At 45.3% G+C, this 16,687-nt stretch overlaps 1 protein-coding gene across 1 annotated transcript in view; it reads left to right on the forward strand.

Moving 5' to 3' along the window:
- ADAMTS17 (ADAM metallopeptidase with thrombospondin type 1 motif 17) overlaps positions 1-9,005 on the forward strand; it is a 255,794-nt gene extending 246,789 nt beyond the window's left edge. The window contains exons 24-25 of the transcript XR_016018253.1: positions 3,902-4,094; positions 5,201-9,005. The gene's annotated coding sequence lies outside the window, so the exon portion shown is untranslated. The remainder of the gene's footprint in view (positions 1-3,901; positions 4,095-5,200) is intronic.
- The last annotated feature ends 7,682 nt before the right edge of the window (positions 9,006-16,687 follow it).

Below are 16,687 nucleotides of genomic sequence, written 5' to 3' on the forward strand. Positions count from 1 at the left end.
CCTATACCTGCTTCCCTCTCTCTTTACTTCCTCCCTAGGTCACATTACCCAGACCCAAGACTTAAAACCATGTACATTCTGGTGTCTCCTAAATTAATATCTTCAGCCGTGATCTCTGTCTTGACCTTCATGTTCATCCGTGACCTCTCTGTGTGCATAGTCGATTCCACAGGAAGCTCTGGGCCTTCAATGGCCCTCCAGAGTTGTCCCAAATCTGAGATTTGGTCAGGAAAGCTCACCTCTGCTCCACGTGGCCTCAGCTGGGGTGGCTTTAGGGACAGACAGAGGCTGGGACTCTCAGAAGGCTGGCAGCTGAGGCCAGACCACCTGCAGGTCCCCTCTCCAGTGGGCTGCTGGGCTGCCCTGAAGCAGGATGGCGGGATTTCATGGCAAACACCCCAGCAGAGCAAAGGGGACATTCAGGAGAACTGGGTCACTCCTATGGCAGACAACTCAAAAGTGACACAGCATCACTTCTGCCATTCTCTAAGAGTAGAGGCAGTCACAGAAAAGCCCACTCAAGTTCAAGGGGAGGGGACAGAGTCCAGCTCTTGCTGGAGGGGTGGCAAGGCGCTGGCAGAACAGGTGAGGTGAGAAACGCGTACACCCCACATGCAAAATTAATTCACCCTTCCCCACCCCACCCCCAAAGCCTCATGTTTGGGCTCAACGTTCAGGACTGTGTCACTGAAGTCAGTGAAAATACACGGTTTCCTGCAGGGGTCCCTCAGGTACAGCTTCTTGCGCAGTTTCTCTCGATCGGAAGACCCATGAACTCCAAAGAGACGGTATCTCCTCCCAAGCGCCAACCCCCAAGAGAGAACAGTGGGACAGGCCTAGACCAGCCGCTGTGGACACCCCCGATTTAAACAGGAGTGGGAGGGAAGGGGAGGCATGTCATGGGGTCTCCATGGCACTTTGAAGTCCAGCCTGGTACCTGTGGCCGGAGGCTCAACCCTACTGCCTGGGAATGAGTCTCCCGGCTGCCTCCAGAACCCACAGGGGCTGGTTGCTGCTTGTAAAGGTGTCTTTCCCTGTGGCGGGGATGTCCTGACATGCCCCAGACCACTGGGCTCCTAAAAACATCAATGATATAGTGTCCTTGGCCCTTCATGGGGCTGCTCTCCCCCCCTAGAAAGCAGGTGTCATACGAAGGCCTCCAATTTCCTTGCCTCTTGCTCACCTGATCTGGGTAACTCGAGGTCACGTATCCGTGTGGATTCTGTGGAGGCTTCACATAGCCCAGACTTTTTGGGGGCTATAGTATAACAGCGGGGGAGAGTTCGCATAAATGGGTACATACGTGAGGTTTTGGGTCAACTTTTTTACTTGCGTACTGTCTGTCTTCCCACCTAGAAAGTCAGCTCCAGCCAGTGGCAGAAAACACATCCCTCTCGTGTGTCACTTGGTCCCCAAATGCCCACCACATGTACTAAGTGAACACGTTTACCCTTTACTATTAGGTTGGGGCAAAAATAATTGCAGTTTTTGCACTTTTTAAAAAATTTTTATTTTGTTTTTTTTTAACCAAGTTCGTGCATTTATTCTTGCAATTATTTTTAACCTTTTAAACCACAATTACTTTTGCACCAACCTAATAATTACAACCTTTATTGTTTAGATTATTTTCAGATAAGCTTATGATTGTCCCAGAAGATGTTTGTGCTGGATAATAAAAGTATACTCTAAATTCGATGCTTTTTTTTGTGTGAATGTACCTTAAATGAGACAAATATTTGGACAACTAGCTGTAAGTCAATGAAAACAAGATGTTTGTAGTTTTTCATGCTCTCCCCCTTGTCAGCCATCCCTTGCCAACAGAGACAGGTGTTTCCAGGTGGTTGCCATGGTGACCTAGAAACTGCTCTTCTTTTCATTTTCTCTTTGGAACCTGGGAGAGAAAGACTCAGCAGGCAGAGAAAGTCTGTGGTTTGGTGAGGAGCTTTGTGAAGCTTCCTATGGCGCCACCATCTGGTGTGTCTGAAATGAAATTTTAACCGCAAGGTGTAGGGAGTTGTCAGAAGTCCACTGGGATTTCCTTGACCTGGGACCACTCCTGTTACTCCCCCAGGGACTGTGAACTTGTGGTCCCCTTGGCTTTGAAGCCCTTCTCAGAAAAACAGCAACTCCTTTCAGAATCTGAGCAGCTTCAGCATTGCAAGGGATAGCACTCAGAAAGAACCAAGAAATTAGGAGGTTTTTATTTCTGGAATTTCTTAAGAGAACACTGGGATTTCCGTTGGAAAAGACCAGATACTCAGGTGTAGGGTGGGGGTATCCATCCCCCTGTAGCAAAAATGTAAATGACCCAGTAAATCAAAGAGGCCCTTGGTACCGTGTTTCCCCGAAAATAAGACCTACCTGGACCATCAGCTCTAATACATCTTTTGGAGTAAAAATTAATATAAGACCCAGTCTTATTTTACTATAATATAAGATTGGGTATAATATAATATAATATAATATAATATAATATAATATAATATAATACCAGGTCTTCTATTAATTTTTGCTCCAAATACGCATTAAAGCTGATGGTCTGGCAAGGTCTTATTTTCATGGAAACACGGTCGCTAGAGCCCCATAGAGACAAAGCAGAACTGTGTTCCTGTGGAATGATGAGGATAAATAAGGGTGAGTTCACCACCAGGGCTGCCCAGGCATCCATGGGTTCCTGATAAACACTTCCCAGGGTCCACCACGCAGCAGTGGTGCACACAGAGCTGGAGCCCGGCCCTGTGAAGCTGGGGAATATAGGAGTGTCCCTTCCCCGCCAGCAGCTCTTCCTAGTTCTTCCATATTCTCCTCTCTTCACGCTGGTCATCCTGCTACGTCACTTTCTGTCTCCTTCTTGTGTCGTATTTATTTATTCCCTCCCTCTATCTGTCTCTCCTCTCCTTCTTCTCTCCCTGTCCACTTTCTGCGTGTTTTTCCCACTCTTTCCAATTTCAGGTGATTTCTCACTTCAGACTTTGGCCCCGTTGTACACGTAGGAATTTCCACTGAGGACCCACTGAGCTCCCCAGGGATTGACGAGCTAGGGGCTGTGTCCACTGAGCCTTAAATTACCAAGTACCTTTAAAACGTCACTCATCTGGGGTCCTTGCAAATTACTTGTCCTTTAGAACTTTTAGATGTCTCTGGGTGCTCACTTTCAGCTAAATTCCATGTATGCCAATCACGCATTCAACCATCCTTCTGCTAATGGTGTTATCTCCAGCAACTGGCTTTCTCACCACTGAGGGAAGCTTTAATTTGCCAGTCAATAGTTATAAAACAGCAATTCTGGAAGTCTCGTGCAAGGATTATTATAGTAACACATCATTAAAATAGTATATTGTGACATCAACATACAATTATAATTATTGACCTATCAAATACTGAAAGATTTGGAAACAGTGGAAGCTAAACACTGTTTTATTAAATTGGGATTCAGTAAAGGGAAGAGGTGCGTTGCAAATGTTGCAACAGCGTTGCTTTGATGTGTTAATGGATTTTGCCAATATTGCTTTTTACAAAATAAGTATATAATACATCTACATATATTACATTATGTTTCATTTTTATTCTGTATACGAGGTTGGACAATTAAGTTCTCAACCTTGTTGCAATGATGTTGCCAACCTTTTTTGATATCAGAGGGATTATTCATTATGAATTTGTACCAACTGAACAAACAGTGAACCAAGTTTACTATTTGGAAGTGCTGAAAAGGCTGCATGAAAAAGTTAGGTGACCTGAACTTTTCGCCAACAATTCATGGCTCTTGCAACACGACAATGTACCAGCTCACACATCACTGTCTATGAGGGAGTTTTTAGCCAGAAAACAAATTACTGTATTGGAACACCCTCCCTGCTCACCTGATCTGGCCCCCAGTGACTTCTTTCTTTACCCGAAGATAAAGGAAATATTGAAAGGAAGACATTCTGATGACATACAGGACATCAAGGGTAATATGACAACAGCTCTGATGGCCATTCCAGAAAAAGAGTTCCAAAGTGGCTTTGAAGGGTGGACTAGGCGCTGGCGTCAGTGCAGAGCTTCCCGAGGGGAGAACTTCGACGGTGACCATAGTGATATTCAGCAATGAGGTAGGTAGCACTTTTTCATGAACCTAATTGTCAGACCTTGTATATATACCTAATGGACGTACACACACACACATACATACAGTGCATACATGTGAAGTGTGACCATTGGATTAACTTGGGCCAATCTACGTCAGCTTATAGAATGGCCCTAGGGCAATTCCAGCAGAGTTGCTGTACCCTCTGGAGCAATGCCACATCGCTCAATTAGGACACAGGATCCCAACGCAGCTACAACATCCATCTGAATGTAGACGTTATGGTATATATAATTTACTTCTATCGTGACTCATATTAAATGACCATTTTATAATACAAGTCAGTGAAGTTTTATTGAGCAGCATGGTCGATGTAGGCAGAGAGGGAAAGGAGGAGGCACAATGCCCGTCCTCAGAGAATCACAGCAGTGCGTTGCTCTGCCCTTCTCTTGGCAAAGAGTGGCTGTGCCCAAATGTGGAAAAATATTGTTTAAGTCAGTTCAAACCAAATAGGGCTGTTGGCTCTGAATTCAGGAGTAACAAACCTCTGCCTTGGTGGGGGGGTGGGGTGGAATCTGAACCTCTGTCTTTCGGATGACTCTTAACTCAGCAAGGGCAAGTTCTCAGAGTTTGAGTAATTCCCTTGTAAGTGGCCTCCAATGAATTCCATGCTCCCAACATTACATTGGTGACAAATATCACGCCACAGTGACATCACTTATAAGCGTATCAATGGGCCAGACCGTGCTGACTGGTCTTGCATGGTTTTCTCTGTCCAGACCAAGCTACTCTCCATGTGGCTAGACATCTTTCTCTGCACACACCAAGTTGCAAATATGAGCTGGACTCTTCCACAGCTATTTCAGGATGTTGAAAGAGATAAGTCAAGGAGTAATATACATTTTCGAGGAATAGGACCTCTTGAAACAAAATCAAACAAATAGGGAAAAGCGCCAAGAGGAAAACTCAGAATTGACAAGCAAAGTCACTGAGATGAAAAATTCAAAACATTGGATGAACTCTAGAGATAAAGGAATTAAACAGAAGATTCATGAATTGGAATTTTTTTAAACCATGAAAGTGTAGCTAAGAGTAAAATTGGTTTCAAGGGTATTAACTTTTGTCTAACAGGAGCTCCAGCAGAAGTAGAAGAAAAGGCAAGGAACCATATTTGAAGACATATTGGCTGAGAAGTTCCAAGAATTATAGAAAACCACGCGTCCTTATATTAAAAGGCACTGCAGTAGGGCACAGAATAAATCCAAATAAATCCACACCTCACACGTCATAGTGAAACTGGAGAATTCAGGATGAAGAGGAAATCTTAGACGCAACCAAAGAGAAAAGACAAGTAACTCCAAGCAATGACAGTGAACTCACAGCTGAGGCTGGAAGGAAACGGAGTGACATCTTGAAGGGCTGAGAGCAGCCACATCCGCTTCTGTTTGGTTCACCTATTCATGTCCCACGGAACATACGGTGGGGAGCTCAGTTTCATCCTTCTCCAGAGTCTCCCACAATTGACGGGTCAATTCTCATATTCACGGCCCCTCCTCGGGCTTACTCAGCACAATGAGTGGCCCTGCCATCCGGAAACTAGAAACTTACAAAAGCTGGAAACTAGACAATCAGGCCATAGACAGAGCGTCCCCAAGTCCGGTCACTTCTTTTCTTTGAAATCCTCTGTAGTCTGTCCCTCTTCCCCGCCCGAGTGGACACGGTTGGTTCAGGCCCACAGCAGTAGCCTCCGGGCTAGCCTTGCCACCTCTGACCACCACAGCGACCCCAAAGCGACCCTTGGAAAACCACCTAGTGTAACAGGGGCTCCCTTTCCCACTTCTTTGCTCAAAGCCCGTCCCGGGCTCACCCTCAAGGTGACGTGCTGCCCCTCCAGCCCTGTCCCTCCACCCTCACCCTGCACCCTGCCCGTGCCTGCCTGTGGACCCCTAACTCTGAGCCAGGAGTCTGCAGACTGGCCCACCAGTCAGTTCCTTTTGACTGCCTGTTATCATAAATACCGTTTCCTTGGAACAAGCCCCGCCCACCTGTTTACGTCCCATCTGTGGCTGTGTGTGCACGACAAAGACAGAGTTGATTGACTAGTGGGACTGAGCCCCTTCCAGGGCTAGCCAGTTCCTAGACTAGCCCGAGAGCATGCTTTCCACATGCAACCCCACCAAGCCTCAGCCTGCACCCCAACCCCCTCATTTAGCAGGTTCTCACACTCGGGGCCACGCTCCACCTGCCCGAATCACTCCAAGGCCTGGTACCAAGCCAGGGCGCAGCCATACGCCCCAGAGCCCACTGAAATTATCCAAACTAACCAATGGTAAGCCTGCTTCCCCTGCCTTGCCCGTCCCTTCCCATGGAGCCACAGTAAAGGCTTTTGCCTGCATCCACACCCCACCCCACCCCCAGCTCCCTCTGCCTGGCTGACCCTGGTGCTACTTCGGGTGGCCCTGGCCCCTCCTCTTGGAAACAGTGAGTCCTAAACTGTCTTCTCATTGGCCATCGTCCCCTGATCTGTTGGCCTTACTTTACCTCGCATATTCTGTTGTACACTGTATTTTGTACAGGAAGTGAAGAGGGAAGGGGTTCTGCCTCTCGGGAGGATTCAGACAGGACTCCCAGGCAGACACTCTGGGGCCTGTCTGCTGGGTCAGGCAGGTTCCATGCGAGGCGAGCAGATGGATCAGTGCACCCACTGTCTAAGCAGGTGGTCAGCAGCCAACTCCTGCCCTGCCAGGCTCGGCCTGCCCACCCTCAGCTGACCGTGGCCGGCGCTTCCTTCTCAAGTCGGGAAATGAGCCCGACTCTTCCTGGCTCTCCTTCAAAAGATAAAACACTACTAAATCAAACCCCAAACTATTCATTCCTACCTTACTATCCTGCACTCTTCCTGGGGTCTTTTGGACCTTAGGCCCACCCTCTTGGACTCCAGCCTTCGGTAAGGCTACAATACACGTTACCTTATTGGAGCGAAAAACTGCCGCCCAGAGTCTGATGCCATGCTGGCTGTGGGTCTAGGTCCTGAGGCGGATTTCTGGGTGAAACCACCTCAAAATGAGGTCCCGTTTGGCTTTAAGTACTTAAGCGTAATCCAGGGTCATCCGTCACTCTACAGACAGAGCCAGCATGGCTGCATTCGGCACCCAGAAGGCCAAAGTCGGGAGGTGCTCTCGGGTTTTACTTTGCTTACTGGAGCCCATGAAAACCTCACAGAAAGAGTGCTTGAAGGAGAAGTGAGGATTTGGCAGGCAGAGGAGAGAAAAAGCATTCTGGGCACAAGGGACAGACTGCAAGGGAACAGAGATGGATGGACATTTCTGGAACACAGGGCGCAGCCTTCTGTGATGGGAGCTGAAACTAGAAATGCAAAGACCAGTGTGTTTCCAGTTTTGCACCCTCAGGGCCCAGCCCTTGGCCTGGTACAGATGAAGAGCTCGATAAATACTTCTGGATAAATGACTGAGCACAAGAGGGGGCCAAGGTCAGAAACACAGGACCTGGAGTGCCAGACCAATAGCATTTCGCCTTCTGCTCAGAGCAGGCTAGCTGGGCTCCAGGCAAAAAAGACACCTAAGTAGACTTTGTTGCTTCTGAGAGACCATGCCAGAAGAGCCAGGCAGTGGTGGTTCTGGGCTAAGCTGGAGGCATTGGTTAAGCTGTGCTCCTAAAATAAATAGCTCATACTGTTTGTCCCTCCAGGACAAATATGCTTCATGGAGCCTGTCTGATGAGTCCTTGCAACATACATGTGCAAAGCATTACCAGCAAACCCCCCTGTCCCCCCACCACCTCCTGGCTTATTTAGGGAGTAAGATTTTCCCAAGGCGACATAGCATGTTAGGGGTGAAACTGAAATCAGCAATGACCCTGGACCCCGTCCTCACTGTACCATCATTTATTTTTTCCCTGCTTCAGCCAAGGGCCAAGGTTGATCTTTCAAACCATGGCCTGGGGCCCTATCTCCTGTCTGGGCTGGTCCAGGGCTCCTCTCCTCCAGGGCAGCTGCAGACTGGCTCCCTCCCATGACTGCCCTGTGCTTCTGTCCTCAGGTGATTATTTCCTTTGGGAGGCAGGTGGGACCAACCCCTGAGATGAAAGGAGATGGCTCCTGTATGTCTGGAGAAAAACAAGAAGTGGAAGCTAGACCGGAATGGAAGTGGGCCTGGCCCAACCTCTTGGGAAATGTACAGGTGGTAACATTTCCTACCTATGTGCCAGAGAGGCTCCTTTCACACAAAAGATCTCCTCGGCCCTTCCGGAAGACCCCCGCATATTTATGACAACCCCTCATTCTGGCCCTGGAAAGCTGGCCTCCCAGTTCCATTCAACAGTTTAATAAATACTTATTAAGCCCTTGACACATGACCAGCACTGGCTGATGTCCATACAGCGATTTCCACCTATACAATGGTGTATGTAGGTTCTGTGTCAGCGCGTCAGAAATCAAGGTGTCTAGGGGTAAATACGACAGGCTCAGCTCTGCCCCCATGAGTCTACAGTCTGAAATCCTTCCATTTCCGAAGGTCAGTGCAATACAGTTGTGGGAAGACCAGCACATCTTAGAGACCTAATTTCAAGACCTCTTGTCAGCTGTGTATTAAATGGCACTAAAATGGAACTTTCGGTTAAGACAATAGATTCCACATGCCAGATCAAAATTGTCAAACCCAAGTGCGAAACCAGCGACATGGCTCTGAAACCTGTCCCCCCCCCCCCCACAGTTTATGGATCTGAAAGCATAGATGATTAGAGGAGTTCTTGGGGGAGAGCTGTTGCTATGCTGTGAGCCTCACTGCAGCCCTGCTGATGGGGGGGGGCAGTCAGTGCCTCCAACCCCCCTTAGTGGGAGGCACTGCCTGCCCCTCCCTTTAGGCCAGGAAGAGGGGCTACATGGGGACTCAAATCAAGGATTTAATATACACACCCAGAAGCTTGAGCCACACAGTGGGTGGGTGCCTGGCTCACACCCGAAGGAGGGAGGGAGGGAGGAAAGTGGGAGGGAAGGAGGGATGGAGGAAACTCTCTCTGCTATCTTGTCTTACAGGGACATTAACCCCATTGGCTCAGGACCCCAGCCTTATGAACCCGTTTAACCTTGCTTACCTCCTTTTAGGACCTATCTTCAAACAGGACTTCAACCTATGAATAAGGAGGGCACAGTCTGGTCTGTCGCAGGCTGCCTTGACTCTCTGATGGCAGAGCAAAGACCAGCCTGCATCTCCAGAATGTGTTCAAATGTGTGGGCGCTATATGGGGGCGTGCCAGTGTAGAGGGCGTAGGTCCCGTCCCAGGGGACTGTGTGGTGAGGGGACCACAAACAAGGGTCCAGCAGCGATCTGCCAATATCCCAGGAGCAGAAGAAGGAGCCTCAGCCACAGTGGAGGAAAGCACGCATCCCACACCAGCCTTCCAGGTGAGACCCCAGCAGGTGACGGGGGCGGGGGTGGGTGGGTGATGGGTACGTGTATCTGCGAGGAAAGTCGGCCTTAAGTGCCCGCAAGGCCCAAAGAATGCACATATTCTATAGCTCTACCCGTACCTGGCAGGTGGGGACTTTCCTCTCCACCCTCCCCAAGCGCACAGAAGAAGAAGGTCCAGGTGGGAAAACCTCAAAGAGGCTTTTATGATGGATCCCGTTGCCTAGCAGATTTCCAGCCCAAGCCAAAGAAAGACGAGTAGTCTCAACTTTAAATACATTCAGAGTTTGCATTATTAACTGGAACAAGATATTTTTCTTACTGAATTGAGATCAAATTTCGCAACTGAAATTGACTTGAGAAAGAGACTGGATAATTGTTTTTCTTACCTAGGAGAGACCAGAAAATTCATGGGCCAAAGTTTCCATCCAGGGCCAGGGGAAGACCTGGCCCCACAGAGTGGATTTACAGGAACAGTGAAGCGGCAGCAATAAGATGGTTCCAGAACCCCTGCTCCCTGGAATTTTTGTGTGCTCAATGCTGTAGTTCTTTTCATCTTAAAATACAGAAGGTGCCAAAAAAATGTATACGCATTTTAAGATAAAATCTCTTAAAATGCATATACATTTTTTTTGGTGCCCCCGGTATATAACTATATATGTTCATGCCTATGACAGAGCCTGGTACACAGTTGGTCCAGAGATGGTAGCCAGCGTTGTTGTGGTTGATAATAATTACAGCTGGACTAGTAGCATTAAAAAGCACGTTAGCGGTATGTAACTGCAAGCTTGCTTTGTGTCTTGCCCCTCCAAAGCTGACTCTCGTGTTCAGGTCAGTTTCTGGTCCTGTGGGGCTCTAAGGAACTAAGTTACCAACTGCAAGGGAATCTAGCCCCTCTCTCCATCTTAATACAACTTTTGAATTTTATGCGGAAATCATACACCTCTCCTTCCCGTTTGGTCTCCACTTAGAGCTTTGAAAAGACAAGGTGTGCCATCTATGGTTTCTCCCTGGGCCCGTGCTGAATACTAATCACTCTATTCCAGAAAGCCCAGCCTCGGAATAGCCCCTGGGATGGCTGGAGGAATTGGACTAACGCCAAAGACTGGTTCCCACAATACGTCATCCACTCATGAAGATCGTGGCATGAGCTTTGTTTCAAGAAACCTTAAACCTTCCCCTTTTAGCTCACTTCTGTCTTCCCTCGGCACTCTGGAACCTGCTTAACAGGGACACCACGTCCCACGAAGTTATATGTGGCTCAGTCTAATTCACAATTGATAATTGATTGGTTCTTTAACAATGGTCTTGAATAATGTGGTGGTAATGGCCAGCCCTGGTGGTCTGCTCCTACTGGAAACCCACTGCGAAGTCTATCCTCTGTTTTCCAGCATCCCTACTGAGCCCAGTATCTGCTCAAGAGGACAACTGCTTTATTTAGTGGTTGCGACTATGTGCAATGGGCTGACATAGCATAGACAGTGTAGAAGGTACTGCTCCAGCCTCCTAGACACAAGTAAGAACATATGATGTGCTTTGAAAGTCAGTTTTCTGCCAGGGGATGATGTTCCTATAGCTCAGGAAATGGATGCCTTCACGATGCACTTGGGATGAGGGCAGGACAAGAACGCAGCCTGTGAACCATGACCTTGGGGGGAGGCAGAGGTTAATGGTTGCACACATAGGAAGTGAAACGCTTTACAGGCCCACGGGATGAAACGAAAGGACGCCTGAAGCAGTGGGGGAAGAAGATAGATTAGGGAAGAAAAATGAACAGGAAGGCAGAAATGTGAAGCCACGTGACAAAATAAGAGCACTGGTAAAGGTAACTAGGCAGGGAAATGTAACAGACAATAGCTATGGAATGAAAGTCTGTGTTCCTTCAGAATTCATATAGTGAAGCCCTAACCCCCAAAGGGGTGGTATTTAGAGATAGAGGTTTTGGAGGTAATTAGGGTCAGCTGAGGTCTATATAATATAGACATAATCATGATGAGATTATGTCTTTATATATTTTTATATATAAGTATTTTTTTTCTAGCATTGGGTTGTCTTTGCACTTTCTCGATAATGTTATTTGATGTACACGTTTTTAGTTTTGATGAAATCCAACTTGTCTATTTTTTCTTTGCTTGTATTTTCAGTGTCATCTCCAAGAAGAACTTGCTTAATCCTAGCTCACAAATTTTCAAACCTATGTTTTCTTCTAAGAATTTTATAGTTTAACTCTTAGATTTAATTTTTTATTCATTTTGAGTTAATTTTTTAATGTGGATATCCAGTTGTCCCACTACCATTTGTAGAACAGACAATTCTTTTGTCCATTGAATGGTCTTGACACCCTGTGAAAAATCAATTGGTCTTTAACGTGAGGATTTTTCTGGGCTCTCAGTTCTATTCCATTGATCTATATGTCTATTCCTATGCCAATTTTGATTACTGTAGCTTTGTAGAAAGTTTTGAAATTGGAAATTGTGAGTCTTCCAATGTTGCCCTTGTTTTTCAATCTGTTTGGGCTATCTGGGTCCCTTGAATTTCTGTATGAATTACAAGGTCAGCTTGTCCATATTTGCAATAAAAAGACAATTGGAATTTTGAGAGGGATTGAATTGAATCTGTTAATCAATTTTGGGAGAACTGCCATTTTAATATTAAATTTTCATGAACGTGAGATATCTTTTCTTTTATTTAGGTTTTAAAAAATTCTCTAGTTTTTCAGTGTACAAGTCTGGCACTTCTTTTTGTTAAATTTCTTCTTATTTATTTATTTTTAATTGGGGGAATATTGGGGAACAGTGTGTTTTTCCAGGACCCATCAGCTCCAAGTCAAGTCATTGTTTTCAGTCTAGTTGTGGAGGGCACAGCTCACTGGCCCGTGTGGGAATCAAACCGGCGACCTGGGTGTTATGAGCACTGTGCTCTAACCAACTGAGCCAACCGGCCGCCCCTATTTATTTTTGATGCTATTGTTAGTGTAATTACTTCTTAATTTTTTTTTGGAATGATCATTGCTAGCATATGTAGAAATACAACTGTGCTTTGTATATTGATCTTGTTTTATGTAACTTTGCTTAACTTATTTATTAGCTCTCATACTTTCTTCATGGATTTCGGGAGTGGGTGGGGGGTTTCTACATACAAGATCATGTCATCTGCAAATACAGATGGTATTACTTCTTTATTTCCAATCTGAATGGCTTTTATTTTGTTTTCTTGCCTAATTGCCCTAGCCAGACCTGGGCAATGTTGCATAAAAGTGGCAAGAATAGACATCGTTGTCTTCTTCCAAATCTTAAGGGGTACGCTTTTAGTCTTTCATCATTAAGTATGATGTTAGATACGGGGTTTCCATTTAGCAGGTAGAGAAAGTTCCCCTCTATTCTAAATTGTTGAATGTGTTTAGTATGAAAGGGTGTTGGGTTTTGTCAAATGCTTTCTCTGCAACTATTGACATCTCGTGTTGGTTTGTCCTTTATTAATATGGTGTATTACATTGATTGATTTTCATATGTTGACAAAACCTTTTACATGTTGATTCCTGGAACAATCTCAGTGCATCATGGCATATAATCCTTTCTATAAGCTGCTGACTCAGTTTGCTAGTATTTTGTTGAGGATTTTTGCCTCTATACTCATAAGTGTGATTGTTTTGTAGTTTTCTTATGCTGTCTTTGCCTGGTTTTGATATCAGGGTGATAATGACCTCATAGAATGAGTAGAGTTCCCTCCTCTGTTGTCTGGTAGAATCTGTAAAAGATTGGCATTCTGTATTCTTTCAACATTTGATAGACTTCACCTTGGGTTGTTGTTGTTATAAGTTGGTGTTCACTCTCATTGCGGCAGTGTAGACACCACTCTGGGTGTGGGTGGGTAAGCAAGACCCAACATCTCCCCTCTGACCATGGAGCCCAGAGGTGGCTGTTGGAGTGTATCTCTAGGAAGCTAGAGCACGATTCATTTGAATGTGTGAATCACCCATTCATCAACGGGCCATTCATCACCCACTCTGATGTGGGGCCCATTGCGGAACTATCCATGACATGGGCCAAAGACTTGAGTCAGGTTGTACAAAAGGAAAAGCGAGGATGACTTGGGAAGACCACATGCCTCACCTCTGACCTTCTCCAGAGTGTCACCCGTCACACACCAGCCACCCTTTGAAGTAGCAGAGAGGGAGGGTGGGAAACTCATTCGTTTCAAGTAAGTCATAAAGTTGAAAAGCTGACATTTCCCCAAAAATCCCCAAATAGATCCCATTGTGAATATGACTTTAATGTTCATCAAAGATAGAATTTCAACTCAGCAGGAAAAGAAGGAGCTACTTAATAAACGGTTCTGGAACAGCTGGCCACCCAGCTGGAAGACTGTCAAGCAGGACTTGATTTTCCAACATATACAAAAATAAATTCCAGAACAATGACAGATTGAAATATTTTTTTAAAAAGTAATGCAATTCAAATCTTAGAAGAAAATATAGGAGATTACATCTACATGAAAAATCGTCTGCCAAAACTGGCAACCCCAAAGCTATAAAAGAAAAATGAGGACATCTGATTATATAAAAAAAATTAAAAATTTTGAAGAGCAGAAGGGACCACAACCAAATTTGATATACAGACATCAACTTTGGAAAAAGATGTTTGCCATGCTGATGAGAGAGAAAGGCAAAGCGTTCATATCTACTCGGTTGCATCGTATAAAATTGCTGTTTTGTTGGCCCAAATTGTAAAATATCAACAATTTCACACAGTTCAACCTGATACAGTATTGAAAGAAAAAAGGCAAATAACCAAATGAAAAAAACTGGCAAAAAAAAAAAAAAAAAGCAGTTGTAGCAGAGATTTCTAGTTGCTTACTCCAATTGCCATTCCCCTCTATCCTATCTTCTCAATAATAGACGCCTGATTTTACTCAGAGTAGTAACTCAAAACTCAATTTCTAAGCCTCCTTTGCAGCTATGTGTAGTCATGTGACTAAGTTCTGACTCAGAAATGCAAACAGAAGTATTGCATGTTATGTCCAAGAAGTCTTCTTAAAAGGGGGGAGTGTCCCCTCCTTTATGCCGTCCTCTGTCCTGTTGCTTGTAACGAGGATGAGATGCCAAAATGGAACTCTGGCAGCCATTTTGGGCCATGGGGATGAGGGTAACAAATACAGCGTCTGCTATTTGTCTGCTATTTTTTGTGTTTGCTGCTATATACAGCTGAACCTAATCCAATGAACATAGCAATGCACAGAGGAGCAAAGCTAAATAATCAACATAGAAACATCCCTGAAACTCGTTAGTAGTTAGAAAAATGTAAATTTAAGAAACAACATATCACTTTCTACCTAGCAGACTGACAAAAATAAAATGTGTTAATATGTAGCGCAGTGAAAGAGGTTCTTTAAAGATTGTTGCTGAAATGTGAATTTTTGTGGTATTTTTGGAAAGCAACCTGGCAACACCTAGTAAAATTAAATGTACATATACTCTTCCGTCCAACAGTCCTGTTTCTGGGACTCTAACTCAGAGTAATAAGAGAATCCATATGTGAAATTGATTTTAACAATGTTTCCGCAACCTAATATATTTAAAATTATACCATGTTAGCATGTAATTCATATAAAAATTATAAATGAGATCTGTCCCCGCCTGATCCCAGGGGTTGGGGAGGAGAGGGGACCATGGGGGTGTGGAGTTAAGCCCTCTGAACTTGGCCTAATTCCCAGGCATGCCCAGGGAAGCCAGCGCTGAGTTTAAAGGATGGCATGGGCGAAAGCAAGGTGATTGAAAAGAGGGGGTTTGGGGGGACACTGAGGGTTTGCCCCTGAGGGGATGAAGACCTCCATGTGTTCAGAGGTGTCTCTGAAAACTTTAAACACCCTGCGCTATACACCAAGGTCTTGTAAGGTGGCTGTTTGGGGAAACCCAAACTGGAGACTGAGTCCCCACTGAAACGTAGATGACAGAGCAGCCCAAGCTCCAAGCAGGAAAGGGAGGGCCAGGCAGAAGTCAGCCTGTGATGACCTGGGAGCGGAGGCAGAGACCAGGCTTCCCACGAGGGCCTCCCCAGGTGTGAAAGGCGGTGGCCCCCGCTGACATAGGACAGTCTGCCTGGTTTGTCAGGCTCCTATTTGTGGGCACCTCCCCACACCCTGGCCCCGGGGACAATTCACACTGACAAATAAAGCTGCTGACAAACTGGCTCTAAAAACTCACCTGAGAAACCTATCCCCAGATCAGAGGAGATCTGAGCCCCAAAAGAACCCCACATAACACCTCCGGCTACCTAAGTTAGGGCAGGAATGTATTTTTTAATGAAAATTGACTTTTATGCTTTTCTGCCTTCCCCTTTGGCATTAATGATAGCCCACATTCCTGGAACGCTCACTCTATGCCAGGCATTTGACACGTAACAGTATCCCCTTTAATCTTTGCAACAGCAGATCCCATTTTACAGATGAGAAAACTGAGCCTTGCAGAGGCCACAGAATTTTCCTCTAGGTCCTAAGGGGTGACACTGGATTCAAAGTTGGGTGTCTGACTTTGGTACCTGTGGCTTTAACCACGGTTCTGTTCACCACCTCCTCTTAGGGAGAGTAAATGTGTGCAACAGAGACAAATTTGAAAACGCAAATATACATAAATAAAGCAAGTAAAGTCATCAGGAATAACCACTAGAACATTCTTTATAACCCTCGGATGGATGTGGGGTGGTACTGTGGGGTATTTGTCCCTTGTTTGCGAGAGATTTTTAAAACAGTGCCTTTTATTCGTAAGCAGCTTTCCATATCAGCAACTACAGAGGGTGCCAAAAAAAAGTATACATATTTTAAGAAAGGAAAAAACTACATTAAAATTGTGGTACAATGAATGATGCTAGCATTCATTTGATTAACGCCGTCTTTTGAGCAAACATACTCCACCTTGTACCGTAATTCAGCTTCGAAAAGTAGTACATAGATAACAGCTCTTAAAATGTGTACATTTTACTGGCATCTTGTATAGTTCTACAAGGTGATTTGAAATGCGTGTGCTGTATTCCATTTCATAAATGAGCTCAATGAATTCAAGCTAATTCCCTAGTACTGGACATTTTGGGTTCGCAGCAAACCTCTTTACATGTCCTAATTATTTTCTTGGTAGATTCCTAACTGTGGGCACAGAACAAAGAATACGCACATATCACAAGTTATTGCTACAAACGTC

This window comes from Rhinolophus sinicus, chromosome 13 (assembly GCF_057876585.1).
Source record: "Rhinolophus sinicus isolate RSI-liver-muscle chromosome 13, RSI-T2T, whole genome shotgun sequence".
NCBI classification, from domain to species: domain Eukaryota; kingdom Metazoa; phylum Chordata; class Mammalia; order Chiroptera; family Rhinolophidae; genus Rhinolophus; species Rhinolophus sinicus.